Consider the following 26,279-nt stretch of genomic DNA (forward strand, 5'->3'; position numbering starts at 1 on the left):
CGTTCATCAAATCTGGACACGTGGCATTCTGCAAACACCGCGATAAAATGTGTTCAACGCGAGCCCGAGCTCATAAAAACACCGTGTCCATATCCAGAGAGACGCGCAGATTATTCGCCACAATTAGGCGAATAAAGTTGTCGAAATATCCGAACAAAGGACATACTTTCCGTAGGATTTGGCTCATTCTGATTGGCCAGGCGTGACCACGTGACTAAAAAACGATTGCAGTTTTATTGATTGCGCTGTTTGCCGAACTCTTGCACCTGTAATCCGTTTATGATCGCCGTAATAATCCACATCTCATTTGTCGGAGTTTGTCAAAGAAAAATACTGACATCTGTTTTTTTCTTCTGATCGTGATTGCTGTCGATCTGCGTCTGCGTTGCACCATGAAACATGGCGCATGCGCTTATCCCACGTAGACGCCTTGCCAACAATGCCCCCAGTGTGCGAGAGCGACGCTGATCCAGGAGCAGTTTTACCCATAAAATACGTTCTTGTGTTCTGCACTTAGTGTTCCCTGGAAGGAGGTGGGATTCAGCTGGAAGTGATGAGTGTTATTTTACAGATTAAAGCAGGAAAAGGGGATAAACTGGGGATTTTATATAAATAGTTTTTTAACAACAATTTAACTTGTTCTGACATTAAACTACAATCTATTCCTTCCCCTACCCTGTCCTATCTAGTATGTATGTCTCTTTAGACGCATATCCATCATCTCCGCTTTTGTCTCTATTTTTTAATGTAATTTTGAAAAATGTTTTTGGTATTTCTCTAGTCTTGTTATTTTTCAGGTATTATGTGCCTGTGGAGTGTTATGTGCACCTTAGTATTTGTATTTCAAATAAGATTTGAAAATGGACAATAAGCTTCACTGAAGTAGTCCCTGATGAGTCGAGACTTTTGCATCACGTTAAAGTGGAGTTATCATTTCACTGCTGGATTCCAATGAGATTATCAGACACGTAACTGTGTTATCAAAATAATAAAAGCAACATCTTTTGATCCCAGATTTCAGTTAGCAGGTAATTCATTTAGACAGCAGTTATTCAAAACCATGTTCCCCCAGGCACACTCAGGGAACAGCCGGTGATCTGTTGGATGTTAGATAAAAACTCAATCTGCACAATAAGGGTGTGATTATTGTGCAACCGGCCTGAAAATGTTGCACAGTGGATGGAAACTGAACTGCACATCCTGTATGTGATCATATATTTGTATCGACTGACTGTTTATTGTTAAACAAATATTTTTACTGGTGAGCTTATAGAGGCAATATTGATAACGACAACAAAGATGCACATTTCATAAATTTGTTTACATAATTTTTCTTTATCAGTCTTGCAACTTTTGTAAATCACATTTTAAAAGTAAACACTTGCATTCACCAGTGCAAGCTGAAATTTGATAGGTGGTGTATATGTACTGCAGTATTTGTTGATAAGTATCTCATAGAAAATACAGATACTCTATTTATAGTACAGTTACTGACTTTGTCTTTCTTGGTTCTCACTATAAAGAATATAATTTTGACTGAGACACATGTTGTTGTTGATGTCATAAGTTTAATAGTCAGTGGAGCTTTTTAATCCTCTGTCCACTGCTAAACATTTATACATATTTGCAACTTTATCTTAAAAAGTTTTACTTTTAATTTTAAACATCTGAAGTGAAACTTTTACCTGTTAAAATCTAATTTGTATCTGAAATTATCTGAAAAATTATAAAAGAAAACCATTTGAACCGTAGGATTTTTTTCAAGAATGAAAAAGTGAAACTGTATTTAGTGAAAGTGAAAGCCTCATGAACGACTCGTGAGTCATTTTTGTTCATGGACAAATAACATGGATGTGTAAGTATAACCACTGTGGATGTGGAAATAATGTCCCTGTGGATATCTGAAATGTTTTTTTAACTAAAAAGAACTGAATTACCAAATAATCAACAATCCACAGGCCTGTACACTTAAACTCGGTGTACCTCTAGATATCATAGCATTAGATTTAAGTAGAGTGTACGTCTAAAGTTGGAGATATCTTGAAATAATCTCCCAAATGTAATGCATAAGACTAATGCTCAGGCTCATATAATGATAACCTGAAGAAATACTGTGAAGTATATCCAGAATTACATAACATATGGAATCAGCGATGGTAAAGAGTAGGTCAGTTACATTAATGCCTTTATGTTTGTTTCTTGCAGGGGAAGAAGGATCAGCCTTCAAGAAGCAGTAATGTAGGCAGAGGAAGAGGAGGGAGGATTGCGTCAGAATCAGCCTCCTCTGACTCATCAGCCCTGCTCTCTCCCTGACAAACACACACTCCCCCCTCTGTTTCCATGTTTGACTGCGTAATCTTGTCACATGAGAGCAATCAGTCCAGAAACAGTTGCCAGGGAAGCTTTTTCATTCCTTACAAAAAGACAGACTCGGGGATCTTAGATGTTGTTAAATTGATTGCACTACAATAAACGCTTTCTGAGTGCCTGGGTTTTGTCCCCGTGTTTGCGTAACCTTGTATGTGCAGCTCTCTGCTTCAGTCCATTCACTCATTATGGCTGACAAGCCTTCCCTAGCAACAACAGTTCCTTTTACTGCTGATGTGAGGAGCAGTGTTCGGATACAGAAGCTCACTGTGCAGTTCAGGTTCCCGTTCAGCAGCGTTTCTGTGCTGATATCGCTTAAACATCCTTCTCCCTGCAAACGCTCATGTCACCCACATGCTAACTCATGCTTACTATGTCAACAGCCGGGCTCACATGTGCAGAATCATATGACTTGCTGATTTTCCATTCGCTGCTTTTTTCATTTGCATCCCAATGTGCCACTGTTTGCTTTGCAAAGCTGAACACATTTGCACTGTTTCCATTGGGCTGATTGTGTTATTGATGCACATGCCTCTATTATTTCATTTTTCACTTTGCTAACATGCACTCACAGAAACTGTCATGGTGCTGGGTCGTTGACCCAGCGTTTTGTGTTTTATGGTTATTTTCTTCTGTTCTAGTTATTCTGATTTTGGTGTTCTGTGTCCTCCCCTTGTGCCCTGTTCGTGTTCTGGATTTCCTGTTTTATTTTGAAGGTCTGTGTCTGTTGTCATTGTGTTCAGCTTGTATCCTCCAGATCGTCTTTGTGTACTGGGATCAGCTGTTCTTCCCTCCTGTGTGTGATTACCTGATTTCCTTGTGTGTGAGTGGGTGTCGGTCTGTGCTTGTCTGTGTTCCATGGCGTTTCGTTCCTCTCTCTGCGCCACACCCCGTTTCTTATGTTCTCAGGTTTGTTAATTAGTTTTTCCAGTTTAGGTTTCTTTAGTCATTTCTCACTGTCAGCTCTGTCACCCTATTACATGTAAATAAACGTCACTTGCATTATCAGTCAACTGCCTGCATTTTGGGTCCTTTTCCCTCCAACACCACACGGCTCGCCTCGACAGCCGTGACAGAAACACAGAACCTGGGGTTCAGCAGAAGTCTGTTTCTGTCCCTACAGGTACCGTCTACACAAATGTGGGCTTAATGCACCTCAAGACAACAATGCACCTTTTCAAGGACCACAAAGGTGTATGTAAGTTTCCATATTATCACCATTTTAAGGTGTGGAGATATTGAGGTAAAAGATACATAAGATACATCAATATAGAGCATATTATATTTTGCAGTTTTTAGGTTTTCACAGTTTTTCTATGTTTTTAAGTTACAGGACAAACTTTAAATACATTCTGTCAGTCTTGTATGTCAGTGTTGGGTTAGCAAAGACTGGATGGATGCAGGCTGTTTGCCTTTGTTCTTCTTGTTCCTGCTGTTTTTTTTCCAGGTGCTCCAGATAAGCTTCATATAACACATTTTAGCTTAACTGGTCTTATAAACTGGAAATAGTTTTCTAAGACTAGAAAAGTGTTGTAAATGCTTCACTTTCAGTGTGAGTGTATAATTGAATGGAAATATCTGAAATGAATGGGTAGGCCTACTCATGCATGCAGCTGTGAAGATTTTTGCACTGCTGCATTAGGTACAAAATCCCCACCAGAGGTTCAAAACGGTCTCATTGTTAGAAGATACGAATCAGGAGGATACAAACGAGCGCAATCCTGTCGAGGCAGCAACAGGAGGATATTAGGATGATGATCACAGCCCTAAAGGTGTAATATGAATATTGATTCTTCTCTCTCTCTCTCACACACACACACACACTTGTTGAGTGTCATTTACATTTTCATTTAGAGCAGCTTTTACACTTTCTCTAACATCCCTTTCACTTTTGCTGTCACAGATACAGAAAGTCCTCTAAGCTTCTTATTGTATCACATTCACGTTGAGATTTACTCATTGATACTTTCAGCAGTTTAAAGAGCAGAGATCCTGAAACTGAAAGACTCACAGGCTGGACTCCTGCAAGAAGTAATGACTAGGAAGACAACAGTAGCTTAATTAGGCATTCATGCAATGGGAGTTGTGTGAAACTGAGTAGGACACTTCACAAAAAAACAAAAGGGTAGTCGTGACTAGAGAGGTGAGACATTTCCAAATGAATAGAGATGGTCTCTCTCTTGAGGAAGGTTTCCTGGGTGGAGATAAAGACGGGAGTCTATGAAATGAAAGTGCTCTGATCAATGTGTTTAGAACAGTTTTCACTGCACTCTGCTCACTGTTCAGCTCATAAACCAGCTACACCAAAGCAAAATCAACAAAGATAATCATGAACAAGAGATGAGATTATCATGCTTAATCCTACACGAGTAATCTCTTTTGGAGCATATGCCTCTGAGGCTGCTAGTTTTGTTTGAAGGGTGGAGCTGTGAACTGCTGCTGGACACTCTTTAAGGCTGCAGCAGAAAGTTACAATATACAAAGTACAGAGAAAGAAGAAAGTGAAAGACAACATAGAGACAGAACTGTTTCAGTCTGTTTAACAGCCAGAAAAACGGTTGTCCTCAGGTGTGAAGGCAGGCTTATCATCCCTTTGTGCCTCCTCTCCTTGTCTGTTTACCTCTCACAGGAATATGCAAAACAGTGCAATTGTTAAACCTTTGAAACTCTCCAACGGCGGTTTGGTAGAAAGTTTAACTGGCTTGTTTATTCAGTCCTGCAGGAAAGAACAGAGTAAGGCTGAGTGTCATCATCTATGCTGTTGCATGCTGGGGTAGCAGGCTGAGGGTCGCAGATATCAGCAGACTCAAGGCTAGTAATGTTGTGGGAATGAAGCTGGACTCCCTTAAGGTGGTGTCAGAGAGGCGGATGTTGTCCAAAATGAGGACAACATCCTCTGATCCTCTGATTCTAATGTATGCTGTACAATCATTTCACCGTGGAAAAAAACCCAGTTCAAATAAGTTATTAAAAGGCTAAATTACTGACTTTATGCCCACAATGGGTGAATGTAAACTTCTGACCACAGTCGTAAATCAAAATGATGGAGATTCAGTTTTAGGGAGAGCTTTCAGACTTGAGACACTTGAGTTGTGTTTTTGTTTACTTTATTTAAAGCGACAGTGCACATTAATCTGCACAAGCCCTTAAGTTCATAAATATATCAGCTTTAATCATCCAAGCTAATGTTCATCTGCAGATTGATGGCATTTACAGACAATAAAGAAAGATATTGTCTGTAAATGAGATACAGATTCATCTAAACATGTTTAAGAAACGAAGCACAGGAATGGTGAAACAAAAACATTAGCACTATAACGTTACATGTCAAACATTAAAAAGCACTGAAAAACTGGCACACAACACACAATGTCTAAAACACAGAAAATTATTAAAACAGAGACTTACAGTTATGACATGTTTGATTAACCACTGCTTTACAGAGTGGAAAAGGAACGCTACGGTAGCCTTCAACAAGCTCTCCTCTGGGGTGGATATATTTTTATTTTGTGCATTGAAGTCATTAAGAGGAGGGGAAATATCTGCAAGTCTAATCATGTTTCCAAGTTTAACAAACAAGATCTTTATTTAGAATTTTACACAGATATTAATTTGACCTTTTATCTGTTTTTGAACTTAAGCATTCAGTGTATAAATTGCTGTGTGGTCGAGTCTGTCTGTGTCCAACCTGTAAAACAGGAGCTCGTATAACAGATCTGATCTACATCTTTGAGAGCTCAGTTATCTAAATCCTAAACTTTTCTGAATTGTGTTTTAAAACTAAGTTATGAATGTTTTTATGTCAGTACATTTATATTTATTAACAACTGTCTTCTCCCCGCTGTAGTTCCATCTGGATATGAGTCTATTTGCAGGCCTTACAAGCAGATCTTGTAGTTCACAGCTGCAGTCTGTAGAATATCAAATAACTACACTTACTGAACCCTTTTTACCTTGCTTTTAATCTGGTATTCAGTTATGTATGTTGCTCATATTCTGAGGTATGCTTGGGTAGCATGGTGGGTGGGGGGCAAGCCTCATGACCCCTGCTGGATGCAAGATTTGAACCTTGACCTGTTGTTCCAAAGACAATAGTGTTGCCATTGAAACCCTACTACATCACTCATTGTGTTACAGCCTAATGATGATTTTGCAATTATTACCCCACAAACACAAACCAGAGTTTCTCCTTCATTGCAGCTTAGTTTCATTTATGGCCTACTTCTCATTTTTAGACATATAAGTTCTTTACTAAACACTCGAAGGGGCTTAGCTGCCTACGACAGAGGACGGATCATCCCCACATATATTGAGGCTTAACTTTTCGTTCGGGGCTTCCACTGTGGCTGCAGAGGCCTGATGCATCTTCATAGTCTGTATATACACAGCAGCAAGAAAAGCTCTGAATGGAGAAGTCGCAAGAGCTACCAACAGGAGGAAAAGGCTAAGATGTAGATAATGAGAGAGAAATTAGACAAGTATCTGTGTTTGTTTATGGACCCTTAAATTAAACATTTTATTATCCTTATAAAAACATGAGTCTGTCTGCTTTATTTTTCAAAGCTTTTAGTGAATCATGTGGAGCTGCATGATGTGGCGCCCTCTTGTGAATGAGCCATGTGAAGCTTTGTTTTGATGTTTACATTCACAGTCTCTCCATTTAGAGCTCATCTGTGTGCACGTGTTCTCACATTTACGATATTCTGATTACTGAAAAAGCCTGAACCTGAAACTTGATGTGGGCATGACCGACTAACCTGTTTAGAAAAACATATGGCGCCATCTACTGACCACAAGTCACACTTGGTATTTAAATTGTATTATGTCTCCATCTGATGGCGACTATGTGAAACTTTAAAATAAACATATTTTATGCTCCTGGTTTCCTGCATACTGTCACTCCAAAAGTGCAAACTTTATTTATTTATTTTAAATAAGCTCAGGCATTATGGAAAATGAAATAAAAGTAGTTTTTATACTAGTTTTCTATTTTTTTTTTTTATTCCAAACAATTTGGCTTTGACAGACTAATAATAGCAAAATAATATTATGTTCTAGAATCAGCATATTTTCTCAAAACTAATTAAAATCTTTATTATTGGTCAAATTACAGCTCAGAATAAAATGAGAAAAATTAATAAGGTATTATCTTATTCTTTAGTATTATGCTCATTTTTTTTTTCTTTATTTACCGCTCCAGTGCATCTCAGCCATTGTTTTTTTTTTTTAAGTTAACCACCTGATTTCATAAACTTTGCTGATGCTTCAAATCAGCTTCAGTTAAACTGAGAGAAAACATTTTTAAACTAAATGAGGACAAATGATTTTCCTTCCCAAATGGCTGAAAGTCTGCAGAAAGGCAGACTGTGATGGAATTTTGAATGAACATTAGGAGAAGAAAAAGAAAACATTTCTGCTTATGAGAACTTTGTTGTTCTAAACAAACTTAAATAATTGCAGACTTAAGATATAAAATACTGTAAATATACATCTTAAGATTGGTGTAGCCTAAGTTAATGTCTGGCTGACTGTAAAAGTGGCTGGGTTTTCATACAGATTTGTTCACACAGACATTTCTAAACAATTAAAGCTGAAAAAAGGAAAAAATAATGTTCTGTAGATCCAGTTCTATTGAGCTTGTAAATCGCTCATAGATTCCCTTAACTTCAACAAGCAAGTGTCTCCCCTCTAATTTGTGCGCCACTGCTGTGCTCAGTGAAGCACCAATGAACTTGCAACTCCTAAAATGTACATATTAAATGCATAACAGTGGAAATTATTATTATGATTCATTTGTTTTCTTTTCTTTTCACTGTTTATTTTAAACAGTAAGCATGCCCATGGCAGGAAAAAGAAAGAAATCAAAAGTGCCACCACTTCCTGTGTAGGGCTCTGCAGGGCTTTCTTAAACTTGTCACTTCTCTGTTATGTGGATGATGTGGTCTGATGGTTCAGTAAGCTTTTCTACACTTACCAGCGTGTGGTTTTCCCTGAAAAACCTCATACTGTTCCACCCTTCTGCTCAATACAAACTGCAGTGAGGTGTGTAATGCGAATTGAAGTTACTGTTGTTATGATTTGGGGCTGTATAAATAAAATTGAATGGAATATTCTTGTTGTTGTTGAGCCAAGATAGCTTTTTTTTATTGACGTAACTTCCGGACCGCTTTGTCCATCTTACCGGTTTCGTGCCAAAGTATCCCCGACAGAATTTGTTTCCCCTGTGCTGGGAGCACGCAGGAAGTACTGATGTTTTCATTTTGTGAAAAAGTGAAAAATTAGTATCGTTACATTACCATTCAGTTTGAGGGTTACAACAGAAAATTATATATTTATTGCTCATGGGGTATCAGATGGGATTGTTTTAATAAACCATTACCTTTTTGGCTGATAACTATTTTTATTCTCCTGTAACTTTACTATATAAAGAGCTAAATCCTCCAAAGTTTCAGGAGTAATGCTTCATAATAAGAAGTGTTTGTGAACTAAAAATCAGCAATGTGGGATACTGTTTGTCCGTGATTTACACAGGGGGAACAAATTGTGGCAGGATCAGCCTGGTATTATTTGTATCCCACTATAACTTCGTTGTATAAAGAGCTAACATCTCAAAAATGTCAGGAGTAGTTAGTCATTATAAGAAGTGTTTGTGAACTAAAAACCAACAATGTGGGATACTGTTTGTCCGTGATTTGGACAGTCCAGCGTGTGCTCCCGACGCAGGGGAAACAAATTCTGTCGGGGATACCTAGTTTGTCCGGCTTTTAACGTTTTTTCTGGATTTACTAAATCTTGGGTCGTGGTGAGACTAACATCTTCTACAGCTCTGTCACGGCTGCTGCCCAGCACGCCCCTTTAGGCTGGTTTCCTGACGTTGTCTGCTACGTAGGCTACCCTGGTTTGCTTTGTTTTTAGCCTGTCTGCTAGTAGCTTGCTAACCTCAAGCGATGCTGTGTGTGGACATTACTCAGTGTTACAGGACGATACCCGTCTGAAGCTGGACTTCAGGAATAACAACGAGTTTATCATGGAGTTTTCGCCCGTGGCCACCACACAAGCTAAGGACCTACGTGTTTTCTCAACATCGGTACTTGTTCCTCCAATTAGTCAGTCTTAATTATTATGCGTAATTAGTCTGCCTGGACCTGGTGCCTGGACGGCTGCTGTTCCACCAACTGCACAAACCACTGTTATTCCGCCTGGCTTCCCAGTCTCAAGGTCAGCCACCTCATCTTTACCAGTTCCAGTTTATTATCACCTCACATTGACCATATTTCACACCCAGGCTTAATAATCTAATTACTGTGCGGTGTAAGCCTCTGTCTGTCCTGCAGTTATTGCCCTGCTTAACAGTATAGCCTTATATCTAACAAATCATTTATGCTTAGCAGTTTTGTAACCTCTCAAAAGTTAGATTCATGGATTATCCGACTAATGTTACCCGAAGAGGTTTGTGCATCAGTTTTAATGAGTGAAATTACATTATTTTATTAGTGTATTACTTGGCACTGATTAGCTGATATGTGTGGCTGTGCGTTGCACCCCTGTAATTTATAATGATGATAATGATGTAGTTATATTTATCATGATAGTTTGTAATGATGTGTGTCAAAGCTGGAGTTGTAACTAAATGAATCATTAAATTCGCTCTTTAACCTTTCATCTGTTTGCGCTAACTTCTGGTTCCAAAAACACAACATTGCAAAATGCTAAAATATTTTAGTCCATCTTTTATACTCTCTGTGCTGTAGACTTATGTGTAAATGGGTAAAATATAGTTACAATGAAGACAAACTGTACCCCAATTTCAAAGCTCAGGCATTTTTACCATAAAACTATGTAATCATATGATTTCCTGTAGTTCAGTCATCCTTCTGAACCATTAACAGCACACTCATTGGATACAGGGTAAATCTAGAAAAAGAATTAGAGTGACAGATCTGAAATATATTACAAAAAAATCTAGAAACTTCTCCTAAACTTTAGCATCCAAACTTGGCACACAGGTATATCTTGTTCCTGAAGTCTAGAGGATCTATATCACATATTATGGCTCCATCATGTTAACTGGCATCCACCTACCAATGAGCTACAACAACACAGCGCTTGTAGCATTCATGCACCTATAACACCTTATAAAACCATGGTATCAGTTTAATTCCATGACATCTATCCAGTTTCTATCCTCAATACTTCAAAAGTTCAGTTTTCCTGCTCTAAATCTATTTTATACACTGAACAGTTGACGTGGTCCCCTAATTATACATAGATGTAATATGTATATATATATATATATATATATATATATATATATATATATATATATCAGAAAGCAGGAGACCACATGCTCTGCTGTCCTGTCACAATCACAAAGTTGCAATCACAGTGCATTAGCTCTGTGATTAATGAGTAAATAACTCATTCCTCATTAGGTGCAGCAGTAAAAATGAAAGTGCATGAAAATGAAGGTGGGCGACATCTAGTGGCAACAGTGGTTGTTGCACTGCCACATAAAGCCTCACATATGTGATTCACCTTTCAAACATTTTCTAGAATTGTAACTAATGTTGCAAGAATCACTCAAATGTCCTCCCAATCTGACTTAATTTTATAATTTTATATATTTGTTATTTGTATTCCATATAAAAAAACCACCTGCCTGAATAATTCCATCTAGAAAATAATAATTTTATAAAAGCATTGAGAAATGGATTTGTCATTGATTATACATTACATATTGGACAGGGAAGATGTTGTTAATGAAGCAGTGGGTGTGACTGATGTGCTGTGATGTGTTTATATGGAAAGTCTGTACTCGTGTCATTATTTTTGCTTTCACTCCAGATTTCTGTCTTATTTCCCTACATTATCTTCATCTTTTATTTATTTACAGTCAGTAAGAAAGGAACCCCTTGATAATATAACACTGTGAATAAGAATAAATGTATAGATCCCAAAGGGAAATTGATATGTCTGACACAGCTCGCGTATTATTGTATGAAAACTGAAAAGTCTGAAGGCAGTGAATGATTTTTTTATATCTCAGTTTTACAAAGGAGAGAGCAGAGCCTACAAGTACTGATGTTTGTTTTTTATTTTTTCTACAATAAAAATGTTAAAATGGGTCATCAGAGTTGTTTAGGATGTCTTTAGTGTGCACGAGTATATTTGACTAAACACTGAGACCTATTTCATCTTATTCGGTGTCGCCAACTCAAAATATTCCCACATTTGCGAACGCTTCCTTGATGGGTCCAAAATACACTAAAGCAACACTTTTTTACTAACGCACAGTGCAAATGGTACAATACGTGAAAAGGTGTTTCAGTCATCTTAAAAACAGTCTTGTGCCAAAGTTTCAAAGCTCTGCCCGTCATGTTGAACCAGCCGACATATTCAGTGTGAATGAAGCAGCGACGTGAACTGAAGCAAACTCCGGCCCCCTGCTTCACAATAAATAACTTATTGAGTTCCAGGAATCTGTGTTGGTAGCAACAAAGCTGCTAGCTAGTTATCTATCATAAACAATCTGATCTCTATGCTGTGATCAATGTTAGCTTGAATATTTGACAGACATGGCTGGGGGTAGGAAAGGGCGAAAGAAAGATGAAGGAAAAGAAAAACAGAGGGGAAGAGGGACAGTGAGAAAGGACACTTGAAAAGAAAAAACCTCCCAGATCACCTGTTGAGAGGAAAAAAGAGAAAACAAGCAAAAAGAGAGAGAAACATAATAAACACAGCACCATCACATTAATCCATCTGAGTGTAAATAACAGTAAATACTAAATATTGAATGTTGTTGTGCAGCACGCAGGACCGACAGCGCACAATGTGCTTTGAGGTAGCAGCCAAGAGAGGTGTGGTTTGTGTCTGTGAACACCTGTGTGTACACCTGTGTGTACACCTGTTTGGATCAGCGCGCTTGTTTTCAAAAGGTTTCTCCATCTGCTGGAGGGTGTGGGGAGCCGTAGCCCCGGCCCTGCCTGCATGGATTCTCAGCAGGGCTGAAGATTCGGGTTTGCTCGGAGGGACTCGGCTCTTGTTGTTCGCTATGAAGAATCACCTCATTCACAAACAACGCTTCACTAAAAAAACAGCTGGAATTACAAAGTGTTTTCATTTAAAGATTTTAAGCATGTTTAGCGCCATCTTGTGCCAGTACACAATGTGGCATCACTGGGTTGGTTAGTTTGTTGCTCGCAGTTTATAGACTTGATTTAGGCTTTTGCGGGAACTCTACGTCCTAACTCGTGTTGTAACTGGAAACTCCTCTTATCACTACATGCCAGCTTTCCATGGAATTCAAGTCATTGTGTTATGTGCTGACACAATGTGTAGTAACATTTCTCAGGAGGTGCAGGTCAGATTATGTAGAAGGTTACAGTTTTTTGTTGTTGTTGTTTGGTTGGTTTTTTTTTTCATTTTATTCCCCCTACAGACATGCGAATGTTACGATTCCAGAATAAGCTTAGTTATGTTTGTGGTGTGATATGCGTTTAGTAACTTATTGGTGTGTACACCTGACCTGATGAGTCTTTCCGACTCCAGCTCGTTGGCCCAGTGAAGCACCAGTGCACCTGACTCAAACGGGCACTCCTCCAAACAGGCCTCATCCATAAAGTGGATAACGAATGGATTTTTATGTTTCAGTGCAGCCAGCAGTAACAAAAAAAGAACCCTGAAAAATTCTATTTTTTTCAGAGTTAGGCTCCATGGTGTAGATAGCCTTTGTACATGTAGTGTTTCATTTTCACTTATTTGCCCCATTATTAGCCCAAGAGGAAGTAAGCTATATCATAATCACTTAATAATTTTAACAAGTATGTAACTTAAAAAGTGTTCTGATGCTGTAAGCTGCTGTAACGTTCAGTAAATTCTAATAATCAGAAAGTTCTTGTTATAAATCCCAGGTTGCTCAGGGAATGCTTCATGCTGCTACCCACATGTTTTTATTTTCCTGATTTAGCAAGTGCGACTTTGTTTAGTGTGAGAACTGAGCCATGTTGTCAGTTTGCCAGAGACGTAAACTAGCTTAAAGTCAGAGTTTACAGTGTCACAAAAGCTGGGCATTCACTGTGCGATTTTTGGCCCATTGTGAGAAGATTTTTCAGTCGTGCGACCGTTTTGGGGATCGACCCGAGTTTCACCTTAATCGTGTGTCGTGCATCGTGTTGTATACATGGGGTAACAAGAAGCGATTAACACCTCACAACCAGCTCCCGATCAGCAATCATATGATCGCAAGAAAATCAAACCTGTTTGAAATCCTGTCGCCCCTCATGAGGGTGTCAACGCAACCTCTCTTGCATGTGCAAACACAGAAATTGAAGTGAAAAAGACGGAGTAGCACAACAGTGCAGCGTGTGATCTGGACACAAGCGATGGATGCCCAGGTCGTAGAACTTTGGCAAGCTCATCCGAGCCTTTTCGATGTGGCCTCACAAAGTTATCACGACCACAACAACCGTGAAAAGAGTTGGATGCTGCTCAGTTGCAGCTGCCTGGTCAATGTTTTTCATTAGCAATTTAGCAAAGGTGATGGTGGTGTGTGTGTGTGTCTGTGTGAGTGAAAGACAGAGAGGAAAAGACAGATTTTGTGTTATAACCTTCATGCTATGGACGCACAGTGCGAGCGCTCAGGTCGCATCAGAGCATCGGGCCGTATAGTGTGAGCCTCTGCATCGTGACCTACCAACTTCTAACCCCTGTGAGTCAATCGTACAGTTTGAGCAGAAGCTGAATAACGCGACTGAAAAAAATGGCACAGTGTCTGCCCAGCTTTACCTGGTTAAATCACTGTGGTAACTTAAGCTGGACAGTTGGGAGCAGTCTGTTTAAAACTTTCGACCTCGACTGGCTCCTTTCGATGTGGAGGACTAGTGTTGCGCCTCTCAAATGACTGAACTCCTCACCCCTTATCTAAGAAAGAGGCCACCCTTCCCAGGAAGCTTATTTCTGCCGCTTGTATCGCGATCCTGGTTTTTTGGTTACTAAAGCTCATGGACATACTGGTCCCTTGTGGCTTTTTACCTTGAGGGACCGGTGCACCATCCGTATCACTGCAGCAGCAGCCTAGATTCATCTGCTGATTTAGACATGTTCTATGACACCTTATCATCTCATCTTATCGTATACTAAATGTTCTTGTCTCTCATTAAAATTATGTTGTCACTTATGGTGTAATTTCTGGCACTGTCCCATTGATGCTGGAGAATTTTAATGTATTTTTTCATTGCAGTGAGTTCCTCGTCTCAGCCTGAGAGATCATATGGCCCTTGTAATCACCCAGTTTTCTTTTTCTTGTAGTCTGTTAGTCTTTTTTAAACTTTTTTCTCTGGAGCTTTAATGAGTGTCTCAGGAGAAATGATATTGAGCACTCCCATTATTTTAGCCTGAGTGTTGTTTACTCCCATCTAAACATTTTGGAAACCTGAGGCTTGCCTGGCTTCCTTCTTGGACCTCAGGCTCTATTATTCACTGTTCTACAGTCACACTTTCTCCTTTTGTGTCTATATAAATGTCTATATACATTTGAGCAGTTGTATTCACTGATTTGAGTTTGTTTGTTGGGAAAAATTTGCCAGTTTTTGTGGCACCTCAGCAATGCTAAGGTCCTGCTCTACAATACGTCATGTCAGTCCATCACTATGCGATGTGATGATGTGATATAATGCATATCTGAACCTTTATGGATAAATTAGTTTAATATCATGAAGTAAAACTGATACGGTGGTTTTATAAGGTGCTATAGGTGCATGCTACAAGTATGCTACATTTGTAAATAATTTTTGTGTAACTCTGAATTTAAAATAAATGTGTGAAACATTTAATTTTATCCTATATAGTTTTATTTTTAACAAATAAAAACACAGCACAGATAAACAAAATGAGAACAGTTTGGTTTGGCGCCTGTTTTTAAGTCAAGACACTGGAACCTCATTGTGTGTGTGTGTGTGTGTGTGTGTGTGTGTGTGTTTGTTTTACTTTTCACCATAAAGCCTTATTACCCTTTGATTTCATGTAAATTATTTGGCCTGGTGATGTGTCAACAGTACACTGGTGGGACTGTTCTTGCCAAAAGATTTGAACATGAGTGCCCCCTGGCGGGATTCAAAAAAAAAAAAGGAGAAGAATGAAATGCAATTAATATGTTGTATTGGTACTATACGTGGGTATTGTTCAACATACTTCTATTCAAATAGGAGCAGCTGTGCCTCAGGCTGTGTTTGGGTCGTGTCCTGCTTTCATGTACAGTATTTCTGTGTAAATGGGAGAATCATCAGCGTTTGTGTGCTTTACAAAGTGCTGTATGTAGTTTATACTGTGAATAAGATATTCTGAGGCCTCCATGAATGACCAAGCTCCTCACTCTGTCGCCCAGCCATCCTTCTCAGGGGGTTCATTTCTGCCACTTATATCAGGTGGCCTCTCAGTGACCTATAGTCACTATTCAGAACTTGTGACCATGTGTGAGGGTGGAAGCAACAAGTTTCAAAAGCTGGTTCACTGTGTAAAATTTAAATAAAATGCCTCATAAATAAATATTTTATTCACAGTAGAACACAACCGAGCCTGATAAGATAAATATAATTCACCTTAATAGCTCCCTTCACCTCTGATGTTCACCATCTGGTTTTTGGAATTACTGACCAGACAGGCGCCCATCACCCGCCTCAGCTCTCTGTAGCTGCTTTGGCAGTGGGGTGTGAAACACAGTCCACTTGGACTCAATATCTTCAGCCTCCTTTGAAATGCTGTCAGATTCTCCCCAAACACCCTCACTATATGTTTGGGTACACCAGGCCTCTCCATCCTCCCCCACCACCTGATCCAAGTCACCACCAGGCAGTGATCAGTTGTTAGCTTTGCACCTCTCTTCACCTCAGTGTTAAAGACATTTGATCATACAGTTATAAAATCGACCTGCAACGAAAGGCGTTCTGTCCCAAGTGCACTTACCTCAGTCAAACTTTGATCAGCACAGAAGGAAAAATTCTGCAGGTCTTGTGGTCTCCCCACCGATGAGTTTTATGTGCACGGTGATTCGTGTTCTTTGCCCAGCTGTCATCAGTGAAGATCCCAGCTCATCTCCTCTCAGGAACTCAAATAAGAATTTCATCTTCCATCCATCCATCCATCTTCATCCGCTTCATCCGAGGCCGGGTCGCGGGGGCAGCAGCCTAAGCAAAGAGGCCCAGACCTCCCTCTCCCCAACCACCGGGGGAATACCAAGGCGTTCCCAGGCCAGCCGAGAGATATAATCTCTCCAGCGTGTCCTGGGTCTGCCTCGGGGCCTCCTCAATTTCATTCTGAATGATTATAGTGTGTCCAAGGAGATGGATTTCCTGTTTCTGGCTAACACACACTTCCCTTGTGAAACTCTCTTCTATTCTTCAGCTCATATTCTTCAGGATGTGGTGCCTGGCTGCAGCTTTATGTGCTGTGAGCTCCAAAACCTTTTCATTTGAGTCTAAGATCTTTAAAGATGGAAGAAATAATCTGTTTTACTGTTGTTATTTACCATCCACCTGGTCCATGTACCTCCTTATTGAAGGATTTTTGTGACTCTTTGTCTTCCACATTGATCCCGTCAAGACTGCTTATTGTTGGAGATTTTAACATTCACATAGATGAACGTTAGATAAATATGTTGGAAAGGTCCTCACACTGATGTAATCTTTAAAGCTGACCCAACGTGTGCTGGCCCTATACATAACAAAGGACATGTTTCAGATCCTCTTATTACTCTGGGTTATTTTTCTCTTTATTCTGTGGACATTTTATTCTCATCATGCTTTTTTTATTGTCTCTTAATTTGGATTTTCTGTGTTCCACATGTGATTTTTAATCACCTTACTGCTGATAAATTTGCTTCTCCTTTTTCTCATGTAAATATTTTACATTATTGTAGATTCTGTTAATATTAGGGTTTGTCTGTTTTACACAGAAAAGCTCTTTTTAAAATGAGAAATGCTGCTTTTAACAATTACGCTTCGTGGATAAACACAAAGATTCGCAGCTTGAACCACAGCAAAGCTGATAGTGGAGCATTTATGGAAAACAACACAGCTCCACCTCATTCATTTAGAGGAACTTCTATTTTCTTTTAACATCACATTTGAAAGATTCAAGGGCTGCTTATTCCTCTCAGGCGATTGTAATAGTAGAGATAATCCAAAAATGCCACAGCCATTCAGCATAATGAAGACTGAAAACTTTTTGTTTTTATTGGAAAAATTAATAATATCAAAGCTACATAAATCCTTCTGTTTCTCATCCCATCCCATGTCTCAGCTAATATTGATATCATCCTTACTGCGGTTGATAACATAAATATTCCTGATGTTTCATCCATGTTTTTTACTCAAAGTTTTCTGTAATGTTGGGCCGTGTGTGTTTACAGTAACAACAGTTCACGGATTATCATCCGTCCCTCAAGATTATAAACAGGCTGTTATTCATCCTCTTAACTTCCATACATGCAAATTGTTGTAATCTATGGCCCAAAATAAAGGTGAAAAGATTATGGGAAGGCTTACCTGTAAAAATGTATTTTCAGCAGTCATTTAACACTAACCACAGAATCAGCCGACCAGATAGGTTGAGGAAAGTTGTTCCGTAGTTTGGGCACCACAACCTTAAAACCACAATTGCTTCTGTTTTTAAAATCAGCAGGACAGTTAGTAGACCCTGGTTGGGGGATCAGAGAGGCCAGCTGCAGTGATAAGTCCTCTGCAATATAAAGAGGGGCTTGTCCATGTAGAGCTTTGCAAATTAGCAGGATTTTAAAGTGGACGCTGAATTTCACTGGAAGATGAAGTGATGCAAGAATAGGTGTGTCGGCTAGTTTTTTTAGGGGTCTCGATGCTGTGATTCTTTGAGACGATAAACTATGTAGGACTGAGAGATGTGAAACTAATTTCTATTTTGGGACAATAAAGAATTTGAATTGAATTGAATTGAAAAGTGAGTAACAATAATCAAGGCAGGAGAAAATTAAAGGGTGAATTAAAAGTTTCAGGTGATTAACTTTAAGTATTTAAGTATTTATTTATTTATTGTCATTGTCAAGAACAATGAAATTGCGTTTGGGGCTTCCATACAACCCAAAAAAAAGAAGAAAATAATAAATACCCCTTAAAACCCAAGTGTACATATTTAACCCAGTGTGACTCCAATGCAATAAGACAATCCTTAGCAATAATGTTCGTAGAAATTCAGACAAAGACCTGAGAAACATGACAAAATACAACAATGCAACCCATTCAATATTATTGTACTGTGAGATATGATATCAGATATGATAGTTATCTATTTAAGAAAGAGGGGGGGGGGGGGGGCAGGAGGGGGAAGAGAATAAAGATATGATGCACCAATGCAGACCAGTTCATTGCTATTAAGAAGTTGGATATGGTTATTGTCCGTGAGAGGGGGGCAGAGAGTTCAGGAGCCTCACAGCCTGTGGATACAGGCTGTTGGCCAGTCTGGATGTTCTGGCCTGTATAGACCTGTACCTTCTCCCTGAGGGCAGCAGATGGAAAAGGTGGCGCGCAGGGTGATGTTGGTCCCGCAGGATACTGTGCACCCTCCTCAGACAGCGAGTGGGGAAGATATTACTGATCTCTGGCAGACTTGTTCCAATAATTCTGCCAGCTTCTTTCACCACCCGCTGGAGTGCTTGCTGATCGGCCTTGGTGCAGCTGGGGAACCACACTAGAAATCCATACGTCAGAACGCTGCTGATGGCACAGTTGTAGAAGTTCAACATCAGAGATCTGGGAATGTGTGCGCTCCGCAGTCTCCTCAGGTAGTAGAGGCGCTGTTGGGCCTTCCGTACAACTGAGGTGATATGGTTGCCCCAGGACAGGTCCTCGGTCACAGTTACCCCCAAGAATTTAAAACTGACAGTAAAGGTTTGATTTATTTTTGAGGTGAAGGAAACAAGGCTGGATGAGCTTTGAGATGTGAGATCCAAGACCACAGATGGTACCAAGGTGCTTAGCAGGTAATTTGATGTTACTGGTGAGAGGACCGATGTACTGACTGACCTCCGTAGAAGAAACTGTCAGGGCCAAACACAAGAACCTCAGTTTTACTGGAACTGAGATGAACAAAGTTAGAATACATCATGTGATGTTACGTGAGGGGCCAGTAACATGTTGCACTAAATTAAGTAGATAATTGAAATAATCATTCAAAAGCAGATACATGTCCACAATTTTGTTTGTTCCAGTAATTTGAAAAATCCTAGTAGCTGTTTTAATTTTTACATTTTCAGATTAATTTCCATCTTAGGAAACAGATGCTTTACTACAGACTTTCAACCACTAGATAAAAATGTAGAGGTTTCATTCTGGATATCCATGCTTTTGACTATAAGGAGGTCAAATATATTACTTAAAAACTTATTCTGACTTTGTTGGTATCTTACATCAGCTAAAGGGCAAGAAGTGAGGTACACCCTGGACAAGTTACCAGTCTGTTGCAGGTCTAACACAGAGAGACACAGAACCATTCAAACCTATGGGCAATTTAGAATAATCAGTTAGCGCCTAGCTAACTGAATGTCTTTGGACTGTGGGAAGAAGCCGAAGTACCCACAGAGATCCCACACAAACAGGAGAACATGCTGACTCCACAGAAAGGCCCCGGTCAGATGGTGGATTCACTCTGGTACTCGTATCCACCTGTGAATGAGTTCCCTGTAATGTTACATGATCTGCTGCACTATATAGAAACAATAGTTTTGCACACTTTATGTCAGCTTCATTTTTAAGCTCCTGAAGTTGTTCAAGTAGTTTGGTTTTAATTTAAAAGCCGTTGGTTTGAACAACACCTGAGTGTTAGTGTCATTTTATTCACTATTATTTGATCCCACAGGGGGGCACTCGAGATCTACGTACAAACATTTTGTCAACACCAAACCCAGTCAGAGTGCAGCTGATGGTTCTCCCGATCAGCTGAATTACAGGAAATCAGGTGGTTGTCTTGTTTCGAAAAATGTCTCGGATCAACAAATGAGGTGCTATTGCTCCTCCAGTAACCAGTAACGACAACAGTTTAATGAGATAACATTTCACACACTGTTACTGTGTCCTGACATAAAACCAAACTGCTTTGCAGTCTGAGCAACACCAGGTCCAGTACCGGAGTATTAGTGTCAGTACAACATTCATAGCATTTAATTCAGGTTTATTTCCTCCCACTTGGGACACTCAAAGTCTATCAGTCAGATCTTTTGCCAACACCAACCCAGCGCCTGTGCCAGAATTACAGGAAATCACGTGGTCGGTTTTCTGGTGAAATACTGGAGATCGGCACTCGGGGTGCTGTTGGTCTTTGAATGCTCTTCATCCCGACTCTATTTTAAGTAAATGACATCATCCTCCCACCAGGCTGCTGAACTCCAGACACACTGAGAGTCTGGCTGTCCTCATGTGACCTCTGAATAAAGCTTCTGTGTCGAGGCTTCAAGAGTCAAACAAAATCATGGAGTTTTTATGTGTAGACCTGCTGAAATATAGAGTTTGAACATATAAAGTGACTCATTCACTGAAAATATATTACAGCAGTGTTTTCATTAACTGGAGGAGCTGCTCTCTGTAACTTGCTGCCTCCTATCTGAGCTGCTTTGTTGGGTTTCTGTGAGCCGCTGTGGCTTCAAACACTCCTGTCACTCACATGATTTTGGTTTCCTGTTGATCCTCACATAACATACCAACACAAACCCTTCAAAGGCATGTGAAGCATGGCAGCACTGCCTATAACCACCTCTTGTGGTTTATGAGTCATCGCTGTTTATTCTCCATTTTCAGCTCTGTTTTTCTCTCACTAGATGACAGTCGTGCACAGTGAGTTCTCTCAGCGTCGAGCCTTCTGAAAGTCCCGAACTTTACCAAACTGCCAGGCTCACAGCTTTTACTGAAAATCACATGTCTGCTGGTAAAGGTCCGGACACAGCCAGGCGCGGCGCTCTTACTCTGCCTTAAAGGCTTTGTCACAGATCCAGGTCATGGGTTTTATTTTGCTGACGGACGATCAGTTTCTGTTTGGTATTTTTTCCTCTCTGGTGATCAGCGCTTTAGTATTTTTTCCCAGATTTCCCTCAGCTGACCGTGTTTGACTGGATATTGTTTCATTAACATTAAGCTTTGAAACGAATTCTCAACTGTAACCTTACGAACTTCCTGCAGTAAATGTTGCAATGGCGCGATACCCAGGGGAAATTAGGGGATTCACAGAAGACCGGGGGGGTTTACCTGACAATAAAACAATAAAAATACCCCACAGTGAAGATATGCAGCTGTTATTACTGCAGGAAAAAACACAGATCAACATAACTGTCAAGAATCACCTTATTCTCTAAGATCAGTGAAGTTTATATGGCGCCATGCTCCTCCTGATTATTCTATCCAGTCCTTTTCCATTTATTTCTACTCTGTTCAAACTCATGATCTCATGTTTCAAACAACATGTGATGATGAAGCTGCACTGGTGTCATTTTGTGCTGCATCGACTGCTTTATTAGTTTCAGTTGCGAGAGAAGTGAGTGTAATGCATGCTGAAACCAGTCTGTGAAGTCAGTATTTTCTTTATCCTACACGGGCCGTGAAGGTTCAGAGATAAGCAACCAGAGTTTTTTTGGATATTAAAAATATAAAATATACAAAAGATCCAAAAATGTTGTTTTTCTGTTGCACAGCTGATTTAATTTTTGACTCCATTGTTTCCTGGTTAAAGGCTGCCGAATCAAACCAAACTGCTAAGTAAACCCAACAGAGGCTCTTCTTCCTCAAGAAGCTAAAACAGACCAGACTTTCTGAGCTGCTTTTGAACTTCTACAGAGCAACAACAGAAAGCATCCTCTGTCTTAGTATGAAAGTGTACAGCAGCTGCACCACGAGACAGAAAGAATTTGGCGCAGGTGGTGAGAACAGCACTGGGGATTGTTCAAAGTCAACTTTAACATCTAGACTCGCTGGACGGATCCAAAAATAGGCCACATGTATCGCTGCAGACCCCACCCACCCTGGAAATGGACTGTTTATACACCACCAGACTGAGAGACAGCTTCTTCCCCAGAGCTGTGAAATCCACTTCTTGCTCATGTTTATTCTGCAGACCCGCACACATGGTGGAGTTTGATAGCGCTGCTTTATATAGAGTCTTTCTTTTTTGTGTGTATGTCCAGGTGTGCGTGTTTATGTGCATGTAAAAGGGCGAGCTTAGTGTCTCATCTTTTCTGTGCTGAGACCTGCAAAATAAAATCTTATTGTATGAAGACACAATCACAATAAAATGATTCGTCTTTATCTGTGACTGATATTCTAAAAATGCTTAAATATCATCAAACATGGCTTTCAGTCATTTTTAGCCCAAAGGAAATTACTCTGCTCTGTCTGCATTGACACTTTGGGCATTAAGCAAGAACTTTCCACGACCCTGTGAAAACTATGAAAAGTTGTTGGAGAATAAATGAACGATATCATGGTAGGAAATACTTTAAAGACTGAAAATGGTGTAGCACACACTTGGTGACTTGAAGTTTAAATCCTCCGTGTTAGGATCCTCACATCCTAACAGATCCAAACACGGTCCAGCTGTGAACCATCGAGGATGGAAACAGGACCTGTGGAGGGTGTCATGCTGTGTTTGGACGTTGGCATTTGATCCTTTGGGTCCTGGAGTTTACACAGTGGGCTTCAGATGATCTGACCTTGATCCATCAGATCAGACTGGGATCTGTGAGTTTGAGAGTCGGGTGAACGCCATCAGGTCAGTTTCTTTGAAGTGTGCTGGGTTCAGTGGAGGACGCTGCCATTGGGGAGGTGCATAAATTTTAACATGAGTGTTTTCATATTTCATCATGATTTTCTGAGATATTTGTTTCAGTAAAATTTATGATGTCAGTGTTTGTCATCAGACATCAGGCCTTCATAGCACAGAGTAAAAACCTGTTCCACTCGGTCTGCAGCAGCGTTTCGGTGGGTGGAACGTGGCGAAGAAACATCTGCATAAACACCAGCAGGAAATATTTACCTGCAGAACAAAGCTCTGAAATCAGATTATCAGTATTATTCACTTTAGTGATATTAATTATGTGGCTGTTTGATGTAAAGCACTGCAAAAAACAAAACCAAAACACAAACTGTGACAGAGAATCACAAACGTCATGTTTTCAGTTACAAGACTTTGGGCGTGTTTTTAGTTTGGTCAGTTTTGGCGCTGAATGAAAAGCATTACACAAAAAGGAAAGTGAAAGCATGAAGAGTGGGGAGTTCCCGCCTCTGAAGTGTGGTGATATGGCGCTACAGTGATTAGGCAAAAGCTTCGAGACACAAACACACGTACATACGAAGACATACACACAAAAACACGTGTACGTTAAAATATTTACACACACGTTTGAGTATAAACACGACTCTTTTCTTTTGTGGTCATCAGTCTAGGTATCTATCATTCTTTACATGGTTGTCGGCCATTTTGTGACTGGATGTGTGTTGATTGTCAATCTAAGATGGCGGTCTGTAATTTTGTGCCCGCCTGTCTTCGTAACCCGCAGGCGGTACGCGACTCCTGATGGGAAGCAGCCAAATATAATAATGAGTCATGCTGCCCAAAACCCTGGCAGCTGTCAGAGTTTAAGTACTATTACACTTCAGCGAATGAGAATAAGTAGCTCCAAAGTTTTGGGGAAAAATAATGCAGCAAAACCCGTCTACAGGTATATATTAAATATACCTGTGTTGTTCATAAAGTCTTCAACGCTGGCTAAACTTTAAAGATGACAAAAGTTTATTAACGTTCAGTAGAAACAAACACTGACTGATGTCCGGCTGTGACCTGAGGTGACGTTCTGTGGAGCGGTGACAAAATGGCGACACGTGTTCGTCAAACTGAGGCTGATGTTTGTCGACAGAGGGAGTTGGTGTTATGCTGTTTGTGGGAGGAGATCTGGTAGTTTTCCAAAAACAAACAGCATTGATAGTCAGGGACTTTCCATTAGATGTGAAGGCATTCATCAGTTTCTTTCGTTCTTTGATTCAATGCATCAAACTACAGTCACACCCATTTAGTGGCACCATCGGTTTTTACTTCAGTAAAAGAAACAGGATCACCTTTCAGCCAAATCCATTGTTCTCACTGCGAGGTCATTTAAATGTCCTGTGAATGTATTTAAGGTTTTATTTTAAATAAATGTGGGACACAAAGCATAAAAAATAATTTCATAACATGCTTAGATTAATCTCTGATGCTGTTTATTAATCTTTATTTGGGATATAAAGTACCAATAAAGCAACCTTTGGTCTCTCTGATCATAAATTAAGGTTTATGGTGTTTCCTGTATGTGTGTCAATCATTTATTCACCTGTAATTGCAGTAAACACAAAACAACATTTATTAAATATTCACATAAGCTCCAGTGCATTCTCACACAGCTTTATGCTGCACAGTTGTGCAGAACAATGATCTCAGCAGAGACTCAGCAGTTTGTTACTGTGGCGAGTTTCTTTCAGAGAAAAGCTTCAGTTTGCAGTAGCTTCCCTTCACGTCCATCAGCTCCCAACTGCAACAACCTGATCTGCGTTTCGATGGTCTTCAGCCTGTGATCTCACCAAAATGATCTGGTCGGGAATGTTGGAGAGAAATTGTTGAATCTATTTGTAATAATAAAAAGCTGGAATAAGAATATTTGCTACTAAAAACAGCATCCTGTTTATTATAATGCAAATTTTTTGTTACGAAATAATTTGAAGAAAGTTTAAAACGGGAGTCTGTGGATTTTAGAATCAGTTCCAGTGAACTGGCATAAAAACCAGATGAGCTCAATCTAACTGGTCCACAGGTGTCCCAGTTTGTCTTTATCTGGTGTTTCTGGGCAGTTTGGTAAGAATTTCAAATAGAAGTGTGAGTTTGAGTAATACAACAGTGTTAATACAATATTTTCAGTGGGAAACTAAATATCTATTATTTCAATATTTTGCCCAGATATAACCCAGCCAGAGTGACAGAGTGCAGCTGAGCAGCTGAATTACAGGAAGTCACGTGTTCGGTTTTCTGGTGAAAGTTCTGCAGATCAGCACTTTGGGGGTCTGCTGGTCTTCTAATGCTCTTTATCACAGCTCTATTTTTAAGTAAATCCTCCCACCAGCCCCGACATCCTGAGCGTCTGCCTGTCCTCGTGTGACCTTTGAATAAAGCTTCTGTGTCAGGCCTCTCGCAGAGTCCAAGAACTTAATGAGGTTTCTATCTGTAGAGCTGCTGACATATAGAGAGCTTAACTATATGTAAAGTGACTCACGCACATAAATCACATTATAGTTATAAGCAGGAAAAGTTGCTTTCTCTGTCTTGTTTGATCTGGTTTTGTTGGGTTTCTGTGAGCTGCTGTGGATTCACACACTGTTGTCACTGATCATAACACAATAAGAATAAAGGTTATCTTATAACAAAGAGCCTTGACGGGTGTGTGGAGTGTGGCAGCGCTGCTTATAACCACTTGTTGTGGTTTATGAGTCAGAGCAGTTTGTTTTCCATGTTCAGCTGTTTTTCTCTCACTAGATGTCAGTCATCTGCAGTCAGTCCTCTCAGTGCTGAACTCTCTGAGAGTCCCGAACTTTACCAAACTGACTTACAGTAAATCACATGTCTGCTGGTAAAGTGCCAGATACAGCCAGGCGCGGCGCTCTTACTCTGCCTGTATCACAGATCCAGGTCATGTGTTCTGTTTTTTTCTCTGGACTCAACAGCAGATCTCAGATCAGTGCTTCAGTATTTTTGCCGGGACTTCCCCCAGCTGACCGCATGACACAGCATGTATTTGATTGGAGATTTCATTGCAATCAAGCTGGGAAACGACTTCTCGACTGTAATCTTACAAATGTCCTGCCTTAAATGTTGCAACTCCTGCG

General features: G+C 39.9%; 2 long non-coding RNA genes across 2 annotated transcripts; both read left to right on the forward strand.

Annotated features, from left to right (window-relative positions):
- The first annotated feature begins 394 nt into the window (after positions 1–394).
- Positions 395–2,488, forward strand: LOC145423640 (uncharacterized). Its single transcript, XR_013904699.1, has 2 exons — positions 395–533; positions 2,206–2,488. It is a non-coding gene; the product is annotated as an uncharacterized LOC145423640 (long non-coding RNA).
- Positions 2,489–9,319: 6,831 nt separating this feature from the next.
- Positions 9,320–22,655, forward strand: LOC113015224 (uncharacterized). The gene is made up of 2 exons (XR_013904579.1): positions 9,320–9,585; positions 22,108–22,655. It is a non-coding gene; the product is annotated as an uncharacterized LOC113015224 (long non-coding RNA).
- Positions 22,656–26,279: the final 3,624 nt, after the last annotated feature.

The sequence above is a fragment of the Astatotilapia calliptera genome, chromosome 22 (assembly GCF_964374335.1).
Source record: "Astatotilapia calliptera chromosome 22, fAstCal68.1, whole genome shotgun sequence".
Lineage (NCBI taxonomy): Eukaryota > Metazoa > Chordata > Actinopteri > Cichliformes > Cichlidae > Astatotilapia > Astatotilapia calliptera.